Genomic DNA, 18,073 nt, shown 5'->3' with positions numbered 1-18,073 from the left:
ACTCAGGGGATGGTATTTCATTTCTAAGCAATTCGTTTGTGTATTGGGAAGTTGTAGACCTTTAGTCTTCTAACCTGTTCTAATTTTCTGACTCTACTGTCCCTTCATTGCTTCTTTTGTTTTTATTCTGCACATGAAGAAAAATTGACAGCTTCTGGCCTACAACCTGTCAGCATTAAAAGACATCTGTAAAACCCTGCAATTCCATGGGTAACATCAGTTAAGGTGCCTCTATATTTATGTTTTTAAAAATGGTCAAGGGAGCCTGGATGGGTCAGTTGGTTAAGCATCTGACTTTGGCTCAGGTCAGGATCTCATGGTTTGTGAGTTCAAACCCCACATTAGGCTCTGTGCTGACAGCTCAGAGCCTGGAGCCTGCTTCAGATTCTGTGTCTCCCTCTTTCTACCCCTCCCCTGTTTGTGTTGTCTCTGTCTCTGAAAAATGAATAAACAAAAAAAATTAAAAATGGTCAGAGCATTTTTTTCATAAATTATGAAATTATTTCTTTCATTTGATTGGTAATTTGAAAAATTATTGGATTTGGGGTTCACAACCCATTATTTTACACTGTGCTTTTGAAAGCACACAGCTGTCAGGAAGAAGTGATGGTGCCTGCTTCAAGATTAAATGAAATGTGTTTGATTCCTTTGCTGTAGCACTCAAAATCTGTCCTGATGATAAGAGATTTGTGCAATAGTGCTACTGAGACATTGTTGGGGGAGGGTGCCAGGAGATGTAAACAGATTAAGGGATTCTTCATTTTAGTTTGGGAAGCATTATTCTCAGTATTAGTTACTTCTTTAAAAAAATTGTGTAAGTTTCCAGGTCTCCAAGCCAAGCCCAGCCAAGTACTTTTCTGACTGCCTTTCTGTGGCTTGCTCAGAGTTCCTTTCATGTTGCTGAATTGGCAGCAATAGCAAATGGATACTAACCTCTTCATATCCATCATCCTCTTAAACCTGACTAAACGAGAATCATCTTCAGGTTTGGGAGTTATTAAAAACCAACCCCCTCTGAAGTGATGGAAATGTTCTGAAACTGGATTTAGTGGTGGTAATTGCATAGCTTGGTAAGTTAACTAAAAATCATTGAATTGTACACTTACAACAGGTGAATTCTTAGTGTATGTAAGTTATACCTCACCAGAGTTGTCTAGAAAAACATCCCCTCCAATCCTGAGCACTGCACCATTTCTTCTGCCTAAGTGCTATTCCTTTGGGGCAGCCAGAGCCCTATTTGATGTCCTTGTGGCTCTTGGCCAAGTCCTGCAGGGTTCTGTCAGGAGTTTGGCCCAGCTTGTGGCTGTCGCCTGGCTCCTCTCCACTTGCTCTGCTCAGTGCATCCAGCACCTAACTTGGCTGGGCTACCTACCAGGAATAAGCCCAGCCCATTTTTGTTTCTTTTGCCAGGCTAAAAGGTGAGAAGCTCAGGCTCTCTAGGGCCCAGAGGCCAGTTACTCAGTTTGTGGTTTATTCTGATCTGATGTCTCTTATTTTCCCTTGCTGTTGGGCCATTTTATTGCTCTGTTAACACCTGGGTTACAGGATAAGCAGGGTATTTCAGTGAAACTATAATCTTGGATTATGACCATTTCTCGACAGTTCCATTTGAAAATTCAGTGGGAGAGAAGGTTAACTAATGATTCCAGTTATCTGTGTATTCTCTAACCTCTTTACCCTCTTTTGCTTTCTTTCCCAGATTGTCTAGATGATTGAAAATGAGGTAAAAAGTTTCCCTGCCTTCACCCCAAATGCCACTCTACCCAGTTGGATTGTAGTAATATGAAACAAGTTTGGTTCGCTGATTATTACTAGCTTTCTCTTCAGGAGCCATAAGCTTCATAATGGCAATGATCTTGTCCACCTTCACTGTTATGGGTCAGCACTTGTCACACACTAAGTTGTTAAAAAACCAAATTTGCTGTTACTAACAGGAATTGAGGCTTTAATATAAACAAGTGTGTTAAATTGCCCCATGGGAGGTAGGCAGTCAAAACACAAAAAGAGGCACCCCCCCCCCTTTTGATGTCATCCTAGTGTGAAACTTACTGAATTCCTACTGCCCTCCCACTGTACTTGGAAGTGCTCTGGGGCTTCCAGTCAGATGTCTTCTGAAATATAAGGTTGCTTAATTAAGGGTCTTTTAACACAAAGTCTTTATGTTTGTAATGTCCAGTGTTTGGATCAATTATGTATTTAAGTTGAACAGAATACATTTACTTGTTTTCTGTCCCAAAGTGAGTGATATTTCTAAAGGTGGTATACTCAAAAGGGGAACCCGAGGTTCCCCAGAGGGTGAGATATACCCACATCAGCTTATAATGCTTGGTATTGAGTGGTCCTGACTCATGGCTACAGGCATAGATAGAAGTCTTCCAGTTTGGGGGCGCCTGGGTGGCGCAGTCGGTTAAGCGTCCGACTTCAGCCAGGTCACCATCTCGCGGTCCGCGAGTTCGAGCCCCGCGTCGGGCTCTGGGCTGATGGCTCGGAGCCTGGAGCCTGTTTCCGATTCTGTGTCTCCCTCTCTCTCTGCCCCTCCCCCGTTCATGCTCTGTCTCTCTCTGTCCCAAGAATAAATAAACGTTCAAAAAAAAAAAATTAAAAAAAAAAAAAAAAAAAGAAGTCTTCCAGTTTGTGAAAGGGCAGATGGCATCCTTTGGTTCCCTTCCTCATAAGGATGGCTTCCCTGGAGTTGCATCTGTCTAAGCCAAATGGTGAGAGGGTCAAGCGTAAGTGGCACTTTGTAATATCCCCTAGGGAGCATTTGGGTTCTCTCAGATTTTAGATTTCAGTCCATGGAACAAGCCAAAACATTTACCTTCTGTGTGTGCCAGAGCCAGCAGGTCAATTAATGGTAGTCCTACATCTGTAATAAATTAGGCAAGGGTTTTAGAAAATCAGGTGGCCGGCAAGGAACAGCTTGTAACCTGAAAGAAACTGCTGCTGTTGAACCAGAGAATGATGCCTGGTGGTAGCACCAGGCCTCTTGGCCATTAGCTGTTGGCATTTTGGGACAAGGGTGGATGGGGAATATAGCTTTTAGGCCCTTTGGGGGCTATACCACCTAAACTCATTGGCAATGAAATAAGTAAAGATTAATTAGTCTCCTATAGAAAAACTTTGGTAGGTTGCTGGCTTTGAGCCCAGAGCAATTGGAATTTTGGAACCCAAAGGTTTCATGGCAGTTGATTTTTGATGATTGGTCTTTGGGAGAAAAGAAACTAATGTTTCGGCAGTACTTCAGCACCCCCTTGGTCAGGGTTGGGGGTCATCCCCAGGGCAGGGGACAGGGTAAGTAGAGAGCAGTTGTGGGCTATATACTTTCAAGAGCCTGCCAGAGTATAGCTTGGGGAATTTGTATTATTCCTTAAACATAAAAAAGAAAAGCTTGTTGTTATCCGCTTTCTTTGGATGTTTCATTTCTAACTAAATGGACTCTTTACCATGTGAAGGAGTTAGAGATATAGCTGTGATCATCTGATGTCAGAGCTCAACAAGAATCAGAGTAGAGTGAGGGGTTGGCCTTCAGCATTTGATGCAGAGAAAACTTCTGTTTCTGAAAAAGGAAAGGAAGAAAGAAAGAAAAAGAAAGAGAGAGAGAGAGAACTTCTGTTTTGCTGGGGAAATTATGCCTAAGTCCCCCATACTCTTTTAAGCTAATTCAGAAGGGAACGTATATTCTATAGGGCTTTGATTTAAGATTAGCCCTCTCAGAGAGAGGAACCCTTTTGCACTGCTGGTGGGAATGCAAACTGGTGCAGCTACTCTGGAAAACAACATGGAAGTTCCTCTTTTTGATGAATTTTTAATTTTTATTAAAAATAGAACTACCCTGTGACCCAGCAATTACACTACTATGTATTTATCCAAAGGATACAGGTGTGCTGTTTCAAAGGGACACATGCACCCCAGTGTTTATAGCAGTGCTATCGACAATAGCCAAAGTATGGAAAGAACCCAAATGTCCATCGACTGATGAATGGATAAAGAAGATGTGGTGTGTGTGTACACACACACACACACACACACACACACACACACACACACACAATGGAGTATTACTCGGCAATCAAAAAGAATGAAATCTTGCCATTTGCAACAACGTGGATGGAACTAGAGTGTATTATGCTAAGCTAGAGTAGTCAGTCGGAGAAAGATAAATATCATATGACTTCACTTGTGCAATTTAAGGTACAAAACATGAACATAAGGGAAGGGAAGCAAAAATAATATAAAAACAGGGAGGGGGACACACAATAAGAAACTCTTTATATAAAGAACAAAGTAAGGATTGCTGGAGGGGTTGTGGGTGGGGACATGGGCTAAATGGGCAAGGGGCATTAAGGAGGACACTTGTTGGGATGAGCACTGGGTGTCATATGTAGGGTTCTACTGAATTCTACTCCTGAAATCATGACACTATATATGCTAACTAACTTGAGTGTAAAAAAAAAAAAAGATTAGCCCTCTCAGTTTATTTCTGCTTTGGAGAGAACAAACTGAAGTTTTTTCCATGAAAATAGTTGGAAAAAACCATAGCCTTGGAGCCTGGTAGCCCCACTCCTTTCTGTGGCCTGGAGCCAAGGCAGGCCTAGTTGGTTCACTTTGGAGTTGAGATGGAGGGGGCACATCTACCTTGCTGGAGAATTAAGACCTTTTTCCTTTGTTAGCTGTCAACCTCCTGAAACAGCTTCATCTTACCACTCCTGTGTCATAGCCAGTCTTCTCAGAAGAGTGGATACTTTACTTGCTTTGTTTCATCCTTCTTTCCCCTTTCCTGTCTCCAAGAACCCTATGGGGCATCTGGTGACTGCTTTTTCTTTAGACTCTAACTTTGGGAGCTTTAAAAAATGGACATTTTCTGTGACTTAGGGATCATTTAGTATCTGAAAAAGGTAAATATCATTCTGGGATGTGAATTGAAAGTAGTTGTCCTTTTTATAATCAGGAACTGTGCAGAGATGCCTTAGGGAACTCAGCTTTGACCACTTTTAGGGTATCCTTCTCTTACACCCTAAATCAATAACAAGTTAATAACAAACTGTCATACAAATACCTTTTCTTCTTTTGAATGCTTCTGTGATATTAAACATTGTGTCCCAAGTAAGCCTCTCATTTGTCTTTTTCCTTCTTTCCTAGCACTTGCTTTTCCACTAGCATGTGTAATAGGTGCAAGTGTAAAGATGAATTATTCTTCCTACTAGCTTAGCATTACAAGAGTAATGGGTAGGCAGACATGGACATAATTCCAGAACTGTTGGTAACTGTTGAAAGGGAAGTATGTACCAAAGTGAGAAGGAACACAGAAGAGGAAGTGATTAACTTTGGCAGGGGGTTTGGGTAGGTAGGGTCATTTCAGTGTAGTCTGGAATGATGAACAGGAATTTCAAATGGACAGGGGGTGGGGAGGAAGGACATATTAGGTGAAGGAGAATGACATGAACAAAGTTGATGAGGCTCGTAAGAATGTGGTATATCCCAGTAACTGCAGGTGTGACTAAAGAAAATGTTTTGTGTTTGGAAGGGTAGGAAATAAGGCTGGTGCTAGATCTTGATGGACCTTTTGAACCTTGTTGATGGTTTGGATTATTTCCTAAAGAAAGTGGAGAGCTGCAACAGGATCACATTAGAGGCAAAGAATCATATTTGCTCTTAAACAAGAACACTTTGGCACTCATGGAAGATGGATTGGAGGGGATTTAAGATTAAAAGGCTATTGTAAATAGTCCAAGGTAGATATCATGGGTGCTTTCACCAAGATAATGGTAGGGAAATGAACTCTATAGAGGACCTAGAGAGTTAGAATCCATGGGACTTTGCTTTTGGTGAGCAGATTGAGAGGTGAAGACAGAGAAGGGTCTGAGATGGCCCCAGATTTCCATTTGGTCAGTGGATGGTTGTGGCATTTGACTGTATAAGAGGGTGTGAATTGGGGGAAAGAGAACAGCAGTTTTGGACTCTTCACTCTGAGGTAATATGGGATGTCAAAGTGAAGATGTTTAATAGCATTTGGACCTCAGGAGCAAGGTCACAAAAGATAAAAGCTTAAGGGCCATCCGATTTTATGAAAGAGAGGGGCCGATGGTCACTGGAGCCACTTGAGAGAGCTGAGCAACAATGAGAATAGTAGTAGGAGAAGCAGGAGACAGAACCAAGGAAGGGGCAGAATCTAGGAAGAGCTACTGAGAGAGAACAAGTAAGATAAGGGTTGTAGTGTTTGAGCCTTTCACAATTAGGAAGCCATAGTCGACCTCAGTGGAATGATGGAGACAGAAGCTGGATTGGAAAAGGAATGAAAAGATGGACAGAGGAGTCATTAAGGAGTCATGAAGTAGTGACAAAAAAGTAGACTGCTCTTTCAGGAGGCTCAATTACGAAAGCAAGAGGGAGAGGTTGGTAGATTAAAGGGCATACAGGTTAAGTGGGGTGTGTGTGTGTGTGTGTGTGTGTGTGTGTGTGTGTGTGAGAGAGAGAGAGAGAGAGAGAGAGAGAGAGAGAGAGAGAGACATGTTTAAGATGAGAGAGACTCCAGCATATTGGCAGGTTAAAGGAGAAGAAATAAGCTGGTAGTATGGTGATGATGCTTTATAACACATGAATATACTTAATGCCACCAACTGTACACTTAAAAATGGTTGAAGTGGAAAAAAAAAGTATGCTAGTAGACGGAGCCAGATTCAGAGGAGAACCCAGGGGATGGCATGGACAGCCTCTGGCTGGTGGAAACTTTCTCTGAGACGGGGGAGCAGGATGGTGAGGGCATCTTTTGCTCTTTTCTTGACAATGTGAAAGGTGAGGGCATTGGGAATGGAAGGGGGGATGGAATGGGGGACCTGAGAACACAGAGCCAGGTGTACAGGAACCAGTGTGGGTTCCGTGAAAGAATTGCTGGGCAGGATCGAGACCCCACCTGTGGTTGGACATGATGGTGTAACGTAGCCACATCAGTCTGCATGGCTGACTTTTTTCTCTCCAGCAATTCAGAAGAGTTGTTTTTGTCCCATCTTCATTCCACTTCTAAAGCTGGTATTTCAAGTATCTAGCTATCTGTCTTTATTTGCCTCCCTACCTCTCCACCTAATCTCTAGGCAACCTTATCAGAAGCTGGTGAATAGTGAAATGCACAATAACCCTTCGGCTCCCCTTTGTTATCCTGTCTTGAGTGAAGAAGTGCTGGCTTTTCAGATACCCTGGGCTTAAGACAGGTTTATGGTTTTCTGATACAGATTTTAAAAAACACACATAGCTTGGATTTAAAAATATTACGGGTCCTTCACTTACCCCTCTAGGGAAGTGAGCTGGGGGCTGTTGTATATAGCATTTCATGACACTGATACCACTCTTTTTTTCTAGAAACTAGTTTCTTTTCATAGGGGGCAGTTACTTTGAACCTATTTGGCTGTTGAAAACAAAGCTGTCTCCAGGTCTTGGCTCCTGTCCTCCTCTCCTCTAGTGCTGGCAAGAACAGGTCCTCAGCTGGGTGCAGTGGCCTGCTGGGCAGAGCATGTGTAAGGCAGGCCCGGAGCAAGTAGTGGTCATGAAGAAGGAGCAGATAATCCAGAGGACCAGAGGGTAGAAGCCACCTGGATTTGCCTTGTGGGATTCCCTCATCTCTGTGTGTGTATTCCTAAGAACTCCCAACCTGATGGCGCTTGCATAAAGACACTCAATCCATTTTCATTTGATATGATTTATGTCTCAAATCCTAACAGAATTCTGCCTCAATCCTCAGACGTCTGGGCAGGCTGGAGAAGTTTATTTACCTATCCACTTATTCATTCAAGAGATAATTATTGTATACATGCTATGAACTGGGCACTTCCCTAGGCACAGTAATATGCCAGTGAATAAATTGGCAAAAATCCTTACCCTGATAGAGCTTACATTCTAGAGAGGATGATAGACAATGAATAAATAACATTTATGGTATGTCAGGTTGTGCTTCGGGGAAAACCAAGAAGAGAAGGTAAGCAGGGCGGGGAGTCAGTTTTAAAGAACGTGGTCAGGGAAGGCCACATGAAAAAGATAATATTTGGATAAATCCCTAAGAGTAGTAAGAGAGTAAATTGTGTTCATGTCAGCTCCCATTAGAAGACTTCTGCCCTTGGAGGCAGAGTTGTTTTTTTTTCCCTTTGTTCACTGTATTGTTTCTAGAGCCTAGAAAAGTACTCAGCATGTAATAGATGCTCAGTATTTTTGAATGCATGAATGATCTGAGGGAAGAGTATTTTAGGCAAAGGGAGCAGCTAATACAAAGGCTGAGGTGTGTGTCTGGTGTGTCTGAGGAACAGCAAGAGGCTAGTCTGGCCGAGGGGAAGTGCAAGATGGGTTAGCAGTAGAGGATGTGAGAAGGTGACGTAAGATCTTGTCAGGGCCCCCTGAGACCATTTTAGGGGTCCATTAGGTCAAAACTACTTTCACAATAATACAAAGATGACCTTCTCTGCCTTTTCCACTTTTGTATATTCATGAATGTACAATAGAGTTTTCTACAGGCTACATGATATGTGTGTGTTGCAACAGATGGAATGCAGAAACCAGATCTGAGAATCTGTCTTCATAAACCAGATATTAAGGAGATTTGCAAAAATGTAAAACACTACTCTTCTCACTAAATTTTTGTTTTGGAAAATATTTGTTGTTTTTTTTTTAAATATGTTAATTATGTTGCAGTGTAATGGAATGTTATTTTGAAATGAGTTCATAAGTATTGAGATTTTTTTCTGTTTTAATCTCAAATACATTAAATATGGATAGATCTTTGGGCGTTCAGTATTTTTAAGAGTATAAAGGAATCCTGAGACAAAAAATTTGTGAAACACTGTTATAAGGCCTTGTAGAAATGTTTGCATTTTCACTAAGATGGGAGCCAAAGCCATGGCTCTGGCTGAGTCAAACAAGATGAAATTCAGTGAAAGTAGTTAAAAGGTCCTGATGGGTCTTGAAAACAAAGCACATTAATATAGGGTGAGGGATACATATTTTAGAAACAGTATATCAGTAATAAAAAGACTTTGGAGTTGTACTGTACAGTATGTGTCAACAGTTTAGGGTACATTTCAGTCAAGCTCTTTACTTTTCTAGTTAGGCCTACATGCTGGAGGAGATAGACAATAAGCAAATAAGTCATATACCTTATCAAGTGATAACAAATGCAAAGAGGCAAATTAAAGCAAGGTGAGGGGGATAAAGGGTGATAGGAGACTGGTATTCTTTCATGTAAGTGGTCAGGAAGGGCTTATTTAATAAGGTGGTACTTGAGCAAAGATCTCAAGAAAGTGAGGAAGAAGCCATGTAGCCTTCTGGGTATAGATCATCAGGCAAAGAGACAGGAAGGGCAGAGACTCTGGATGGCAGCCTGCTGGAGGTGTTTGATGAACAGGAAGAGGCCAGTCTGGCTAGAGCCTAAGGAGCATAGGGGAGAGTGATAGGACGTAAACAAGGAGTTGGGAGTGGGAGCAGGTCACTCAAGGCCTTATCATAGGCCTTTGTAAGGACTTTGGATTTAACAATGAGGTGGGAAGCCATTGGAGCAGAGGTATGTCACCAGATTTGACTAACATTTAAGTGAATACTAGCGCTGCCATATGGAAAATATTCAGTGATGGGGGAATGGGATTTGGACAGTGGAGGCTGAGAGAAGCTATCGTAGTAATCCAAGTAAGATATGATGGTGACTTTGATGAAGGTGGTAGAGGAGGAGATGATGAAAAATGGTTGGATTGGGGCTGTATTTTGAAGATAGACTGAAGTTGCTGAGGAATTGACTCTGAGATGTGACAGAAGAAATTAGGACAATTCCAAGGTTTTTGGATTGAGTGACTAGGTGGATGGTGGTGTCGTTTGCTGAGATGCAGAATACTAAAGAAGAAGCAGGCTGATGGTAGGAATGGGAACCATAAGCTTGGTTTTGTGTATGTTAAGTTTGAGATGCCTGTCAAATATCCAGGTAGAAATGTCAAATAAGCAATTGGGTATACAAGTTCAGAAGGGAGAAAATAAATATTTGAGTGTCATCAACTATCTCTACTATAAAATGGCACTAGGGGCGCCTGGGTGGCGCAGTCGGTTAAGCGTCCGACTTCAGCCAGGTCACGATCTCGCGGTCCGTGAGTTCGAGCCCCGCGTCGGGCTCTGGGCTGATGGCTCAGAGCCTGGAGCCTGTTTCCGATTCTGTGTCTCCCTCTCTCTCTGCCCCTCCCCCGTTCATGCTCTGTCTCTCTCTGTCCAGAAAAAAAAAATAAATAAATAAAAAATAAAAAAATAAAATGGCACTTAAAGCCACGGGTCTGGAGAATTTTCAAAGTGGATTGTATCTCATTAATGGGTCATGAAATCAGTTCAGTGGGGATCAGCAATTTTTTTTTTTAAATAAATGGAATAGAAAATATCAGAATATCTCAGTAGTAAGGGTAGATTGTATCTTGTGAAAGTTTTTAAAAATTATATATTTACAGAGCGGTAACTGTGTATACAATTAAAAAAATTTTAAAGCCACTGGTGTTTAGGGAGTAGATGTAGGTTGAGAAGAGTACCCAAAGACTAAGTGATCCCGTGGCCATTTCAACATGCAGCGGATGGTGATATGTGAGGGACCAGCAGAGGATATGGGGAGTGGCTAGTGAGGCAAGAGGAGAACCAAGAGAGTGATGTTCTAAAGGTGAAAAAGAGGGGGTGATCAGCTATGACTCATCTGTAGATCGGTTGAGGAAACTAGGATTGAGAGTTGACTGTTGGATTTGACAGTATGAAAATCATGTATGTTTTTGATGAGACATTTCCTTGGAGTGGTGGAGATGAAGCTAATTGCTGTAGGTTCAAAAGAGAGTGGGAGAGGGACACCCGGTTGGCTCAGTCGGTTGAACATCTGACTCCGGCTCAAGTCATGATCTCGTGGTTTGTGAATTCGAGCCCCACTTTGGGCTTGCTGCTGTCAGCCTGTCAGCACAGAGCCTGCTTCAGGTCTTCTATCCCAGTCTCTCTGTCCCTTCCCTGCTTGTGCTTTCCCAATAAATAAATAAATTAATTAATTTTTAAAAAGTAGGAGAAGAGAAAGCTGTAACCTCAAACAGACAGTTCTTTCTGGGAGTGGAGTAAGCTAGTCAGAGGAGATGGGACGGAGCAGGTTTTTTAAAGATGAGAGGTTTTATGTTGATGGAAATAGTTCAGTTTGGAGGCGGACGGGGCTGATGTAGGAGAGAGGAGACCAATAAAAGGGAGGCAGTGTTGTTGAGTAAGAGGGGGTGGGATTGGGTGCACAGATGAAGGGTTGCTTCAGATAGGCAGGTGGATAGTTGTCTGTTCACTGTCACAGGAGGAAAAGCAGATGAGATGGGTGTAGACTTAATATAGGAGCTTGTGAAAGAATGCTAAAAAAGGTGAAGAAATTGAAAACTCCGTCAAAATAGAAACAGTTGAAGGAACTAAGGAGAATGTGTAGGGATGTGTAGAATGTGTAGATAGATATTTGGAAGGTTCTGTAAAAGAGAGGAGCTAATTTGGTTCTGGATAACTCTAAGAGGTAAATTTTGGACCACTGGGTACAAAACTATGGGCAGAATGATTTTGGTTTTCTACATAGAAACTCAGTCCTTGGGAAATTAACAAGGTGATTAGCAAGCTGATCGAGGATTATGAAGACTACTTCTTAAGGTAGAAATTTGCCTGTCATTGGAGCTGTTTGTGTGTTATGTATGGTATATGGAAGATGCAAGTGTGGGATGACTGGCTAGATTCGATGGTCTTACAGGTCCTACCCAGCCTTGACCATTGTGTATTTTGTGATTCATGGCAACTGGTAGTAGGCAGACTAGACAACTGAGAAACCCCAGATTCTTTTCCAGGTTAATCTCTTGCCAGTTGTTTGTACGTTCTGGCCATGCTTTTGTTTGTTTGTTTGTTTTGTTTACAAAAAGTTTTTTTAATGTTTACTTATTCTTGAGCAGGCGGGAGGGACAGAGAGAGAGGGAGACACAGAATCTGAAGTAGGCTCCAGGCTCTGAGCTGTCAGCACAGACCCTGATGCGGGACTTGAACTCATGAACCGTAAGATCATGACCTGAGCCGAAGTTGGATGCTCAACCGACTGAGCCAACCAGACGCCCCTGTTCTGGCCACATTTTAGCTGCGGGTCTGCTCCTGGGAGAGGGAGATAATTAAGATGTGACAGAGCAAGTGTCTTTATGAGACCTCAAATTTTCCCCAGCAGGTCTAAAGTCATCTTTATGGGGGTATTTATGTCCCTTGGACTGCCACAGCTTTGGTGTTCTCAGAGCCCCTGTGCTGCAGTGGCCCTCCACCTCACTCTGCACGTCTACCAGATGGATCATTTCCTGAGGGTAGGTAGCTTGGTGCCTCTTTAGTCAACAAAACCTCATTGAACATCTCTTGTGTGCCTAGAACTGGGACATAGTACTGAGCAAAGTAGATTGGAGCCCACCCTTGTGGAGACGAACAGCTTTTGGTTGTGCTTTCCCACAAACTCAGTGAGCCTTTCACCCTGTCCGAGGCCCTTCATCACCCTGTCTGAGGCCCTTCATCACCCTGAGAGCCTGAGTCATAGCAGTGCTCTCAGATTATAGGGCAGGGAGCTGTTGATATTTTGGTCTCTTTGTAGCTCAGCTTTGTACTCTTGGTAGTAGGTAGGTTGAGGTTCATCCCCTGTCCTGCCCTGAGTTCTTACAATGCATGGAATGGCATTAGATGATTTGAAAATTGTTTATAATCGACTCCTCAAAGGTGTTGCTGTTGGTTAGAGTGCTAGAGCCTACCGAAGAATGCAGACTGATAAGAACTCTGTTAGTACTATTTTAGTCACCCAACCTTTCAGCAGCCAATGGGAAGAATTACTATGAAACCAGACCGCCCTTGCTTCCACTTATGAAAGGGCTCCATTTCAAAGGAGCAGATGGCAGCGATAAATTGTGAGAAAAAGAATCCTGTATTGTGTGTCCTTACTAAATTTACTTGAAGCTGCATGTCTTTTGGGAGCTGGACAGCTATCTTCCTAGCAGACAGGGTCTGCCTGTGGTCTGTGTGTATATCTGCAGGTTCTGGCTCTCAGACAGCCAGGGGCCAGAAGCATGCATTCTGTTGAGCTTTTATTTCTCAAGCTATATTCTCAGGTGGTTTTTCGCAGTGGATGAGGTCTTGGGCTCTGAAGGAGATGCAAATCATGGCTGCACTCCTTTCTTGCTGTGTGACCTTTAAACCTCTTTAACCCACAGTTTCCCCATCTGCACATGGAGATAATAGATTCTACTTCAGGATTGTGGCGAAGATGAAATGAGGTGAGCTATGGATCTGACAGTATGTCAGCTATTTGTACCCTTAGTGATGGAAATCCTTATTTTGTAAATAAGATGGAACTCCATCTTTCTTGTATAATAGATCTAAGTTTGTCAAGAACTTCCTGACACAACTCTTATTCCTCTAGCCCCTCCATCAGTGCCATCATCACACCTTCCAGAACAGATAGAGAGGGTACAAAGTGGTGATGGAACAAAGTCAGTTCTGAAGCATTTTTCTTTCAAAAATCAAAACTCTCTGAGCACTCTAGTTCTCTTGTATAATAGCCATTTATTCAGCCTGAGTATAACCTCTTGTTGCTGCATTTATAAACGACTGGGTGGTAATAACAGTACTACCATTTACAGGGTCCTGCCCTGTTCCTGGAATTGCTATACATTTTACAGTCATTAACTTCAGTTTTTGCAAAGCTCTGTGATTCTGTGGGTATTATTTCATTTTACAGATGAGGAAACTATGAGACTGGGCCTAGGGCATTAGCCTTTTATGGTTGGCAGGGGAGGGGGCGTATCCTTCTTTTGACTCCTTGTTTTTCTGGTTTATTTGAGGCAAGCATCAGCATTGGCATCAGCCATTGTGTTTATTGGATGTTTGGACTTGCTTCTCTTGAAGAAATAGTTTGTTAGCAAAGAGTAAAATTAAAAAGTTAGATATAACATAGGGGTTAGGGCCATACCAGTTCTTCCAGAATTGGAAACTTAGAGAAGAACCCAGAGATCATCTTGTCCAGTCTCTTTCTCATCTCCCTCTAGAGAGGGCCATTCCATAACCAAGGAAAGGGTTCTGTGAGAATTCATAACAAAAGTGCTACATTTTTTTAATTAAAAAAATTTTTTTATTCATTTTTTCCCATTTTTAATTTTATTTTTTTTCATTATGATAAATTTGCTCTTTAATCCCCATCCCCTATTTCACCATCCCCCCGCCCACCTACCTCCCCTCTGGGAAAAAAGAAAATTAATAAACACATTTTCAATAGAAAAAATAAATGACACATTTAATTTGTAAAAATTACCAAAAAATTACCGAAAAAGTCCCCCAGGAATTGTAATAACTAGATACTTAGTATAATATGTTTTTTAAAAGTAAAAAACTGAATAAGTATTGATTTTTTTTAGAGCAAGTGACTATCAAAAATGGGCAGGAAAATATGAGAAAGAACCTTAAGAAAGGAGATATAAAAATGTTGAAGTTAAAAACTGGATGGTTTGAACAGCTGATTAGAGAAAATCTAAAGATATACCTTAAGGGATTATCTAGAATGCAGTATATTGAACAAGGGAAAAACATTTTTTAATTTAAGTATAATTAGCATACAGTGTTATATTAGTTTCAAGTGCACAATATAATGATTCAGCAATTCTATATATTTCTCAGTGCTAATCAAGATAAGTATACTCTTAATCCCCTTTACCTATTTCACCCATCTCCCACGCACCTCCCCTCTGGTAATCACTAGTTTGTTCTCTGTATTTGTCTGGTTTTTTGTTTGTCTTCCTGTTTATTTGTTTTTTTTTTCTTAAATTCCACATTTGAGTGAAATCATATGGTATTTGTGTTTCTCTGACTGGTTTCACTCAGCACTATACTCTAGATCCATCTATGTTGTTGCAAATGGCGAGATTCCATCCTTTTTTATGGTTGAGTAGTACTCCATTGTATATATACACCATATCTCTATCCATTCATCTGTGGATGGACACTTAGGTTGCTTCCATGTTTTGAAAAGTGCTAAATTCTTGCTATTGCTCTTCTTAGATCATCACTCCCTATCCAGGCTTACTATTGCATTTTTAGATACAAGTTTTTGGTAGCACAGTAGAAATCTCCTCTATAGCATCTATCCATTTCTCTTCCATGGTCCTTCAGCCATGCAGGCCAAGGCTTTTCCCCAGGATACACCCTTCCAATGTGGAGCTTCTGGGCTCTCATACAGAATCTCCTCAAGGGGTTCTGTTCCCCTCATCAGCTCTATAGAAACAGTGTTTTCACTACAGGTCAGGCTATAGCTACAAAGACCTGGTCTTTGTACTAAGGAGGCTTTTATTGGAGGAGAGAGCCATTTAACTAATGTCTGCTCAATGACAGTTGCAGATGAGTAATACCATGTGACTAAAGAGCAGATCCACGGAATGAGGAGGGACATGGAGGTAGGGGTGGGGGCAGGGGTGGGGGCTGGTTTCCTGTTTCCTTAGCATGTTGCTGAATGTCATTTTGAGGCTAAATAGGATAGGAAGTCAGAAAAGAGCAGAGAATGGAATAGTGCAGAAACAAGAATAACAGGGGAAAGACTGCTTCTTTTATAGTATTTTGGCTTGCTTCCTAGGTACCCAGAGAACCTTAGATAAGGTTATGAGAGATGAGCCATTGGTGCCTGAGCAGTAAGAGGCAACAAGGAGTCTCGTACCCAGACTGCTTGATTCAGTCAGCTCATTGCCTCCTGAGGTGAGGGCCTCAGTGTCCCCATCCACAGATGATAATGGCCCTAGTGGCTTTGGTTGCAGAAAAACTGATGCACAACTCAAGACATTTGGCGACTTTGGTCTTTGTTTCTCAGGCAAAACACAAAGGAATCTCTATAATCTGAAGTGCATTTTTCATCTGAGTTTCCTCCTAATCACATTCCAAAATATGCCTTCCTATGTATAGATTTACTCCTAAGATCTATTTAGACAAGTTACACCTCTGAATGGGCTAGGGAAAGGAGCATTTCGTTGAGTCCTTAATAAGATTCAGAGATTTGCACATCTGCTGGTATATTGATGGTGCAGTGGCTAAGCAGACTCTGGTTTCATACTCTTGAAGTGTAATTCTTTATTTTCTTTTTTATTATTCTTTAAGTAGTCTGTATGCCCAACGTGGGACTTGAATTCACAACCCTGAAGTCAAGCGTTGCATGCTCTACTGACTGAGCCAACCAGGTGCCCCTTGAAGTATAGTTCTTATTTTTTTGTTTTGTTTCTCTTTCCTTTTTCTATTTGTATTTTTTAATGTTTGTTTATTTTTGAGACAGAGAGAGTGAGCGAGTGGGGTAGGAGCAGAGGGAGCAGGGCAGAGGATCTGAAGTGGGCTCCACGCTGTCAGCACAGAGCCCGATGTGGGGCTCAAACTCACAAACTGTGAGATGATGACCTGAGTCAAAGTCAGACACTTAACCAACTGAGCCACCCAGGTGCCCCTCCTTTTTCTATTTTTAAAGATAGTTCTCCCCTCTTACAAATAACCATCCACCAATTCTAAGAGGTAGAGATTGAGTGTTCTCATAACCAGCTATGAGTCAGTGACAGACCTTTACTCTTGCTGTAAATAGAAACATAAACTCTGTTCCTGAATGTACTTCATAGGCTGTCTCTCCAGCATTTTCCTCCACGGCCAAGGAATGTGCAAGGCTTCTGAGTCAGCAGTCAGCTGCCATGGAACAAAACATGCAGGATATTGTCCACTGGCAGAAATTGCACCAGTGCCCTGGAAACCTGGCATCATCTCCTCTTCCTCTTCCCTCCTCGGGCTCCTCACTTCCCGTTTCCCTTCCTTCCACACCTTGGCTTTTCAGTCCCCAGGGTGTCTGGCACCTTCCGGCCAGGTTTCCTGGTCTCTAGGTTCCTGTAATTATGAATATTGATTTTCCCAGGATACTAGGATATATGGCACCCAGGGATGGCCCAGGAGAGGCCCGGAGGAGCAGGATGAGTTAGACCTTCGGGAATGAGGGAAGCGAGGGCAATAACAGGAGTGGCCCCTCTGCTGCTCTCCCCAGCTGCTCTCAGTGAATCAGAATGCCAGATTCCCCTTGCTAAATGACACAGTCACAGTCCAGCAGAGTTACAGAATAATACTGTAGTACTTAAGAGTGTCTTCCTGCTGTGGTCATTTGGCTTGCAAAGTAGGAAAAGTGAGGCAGCCCAGGGGAATTAATCTTGTGTACTCTTACCGTGGGTGCTTGTCACATTGTTCCGGGAACCAACTTACCTCTATTTATCTGTTGTCATTAGTGACCTGCAGGTCGAAATCCCTTAGACTGGGCATTTAATACTTGACTACTGCTTGGAAGCTGACTCTTTGCAGCTGTCTGGGAGCTGTGGTTGAAACCTGTTAACTTGAAAGTCAACAGAAGGATTGGGGGCCAGTTACTAATGAAGGTGTTCATCTATGGTGGGGTTTGATTTGGAAATTCTCTGTGGTGGTTGCTAGCTCTGTGGACATAAAACAGAGCGGGCTACAGCCAGTCAAGGGGGAGTTAGTGTACAAATCAGAATTTTTCTTTGAAAATAAATGCTCAAGACACTTTTAGGGAAGTGTGAGCACAAGGCAGGCATTATGACAAGGCAAAGGCTTTTAGAAATAATGTTGCAGGATTTTTAATGGGTTGGTTTCAGCAAGAACATCTGGTACTGAGTGCCCCAAATCTTGGCAAGGAGTGAGTGGAAGGTTGCTGCTGTTTAGGAACTGAAAGAAATCATTTTCTTCTTTGACAAGAGGCAGAGAGATCAAACTAGGTGTATATTCAAAGCTCCCCAAATATTGTGACTCTGGTGGAGTCAAAGCAGGTCTGGCATCAGGGTCAGGATTGCAAGATGCTGTCTGTTTGCCAAAAAAGCAAATAAAGGCACAGAAATCCACACAAGGAAGCCAAGAGGTAATCACTCTGGGAACTTTGTTTCTAGTCATTGGTTGTTACCTGTCACCCTTTCTTCTGCCTTTGGATAAACGCATCTGTTTTTTTCTGCCCCCACAAGCCATCTTTTGAATATGTCCCATTTCTCTT

The 18,073-nt window shown here is 42.2% G+C and overlaps 1 protein-coding gene across 25 annotated transcripts in view; it reads left to right on the top strand.

The window, feature by feature from the left end:
* The window catches only part of MICAL3 (microtubule associated monooxygenase, calponin and LIM domain containing 3), a 231,500-nt gene that overhangs the window by 81,930 nt on the left and 131,497 nt on the right, over nt 1-18,073 (top strand). The window contains exon 1 of one of the 25 annotated variants that reach the window (XM_040462749.1): nt 12,215-12,338. The exons of 23 other annotated variants lie outside the window; for them this stretch is intronic. The gene's annotated coding sequence lies outside the window, so the exon portion shown is untranslated. Of the gene's footprint in view, nt 1-12,214; nt 12,339-15,735; nt 15,754-18,073 lie in introns of those variants that run through there. One more of the 25 variants, XM_040462750.1, reaches the window with a different exon arrangement.

Source organism: Herpailurus yagouaroundi, unplaced genomic scaffold (genome assembly GCF_014898765.1).
Source record: "Herpailurus yagouaroundi ecotype Mexico unplaced genomic scaffold, PumYag 355, whole genome shotgun sequence".
NCBI classification, from domain to species: Eukaryota; Metazoa; Chordata; class Mammalia; order Carnivora; family Felidae; genus Herpailurus; species Herpailurus yagouaroundi.
Note: the sequence above shows the minus strand (reverse complement) of the source record. Positions and strands in the feature narration are given on the sequence as shown.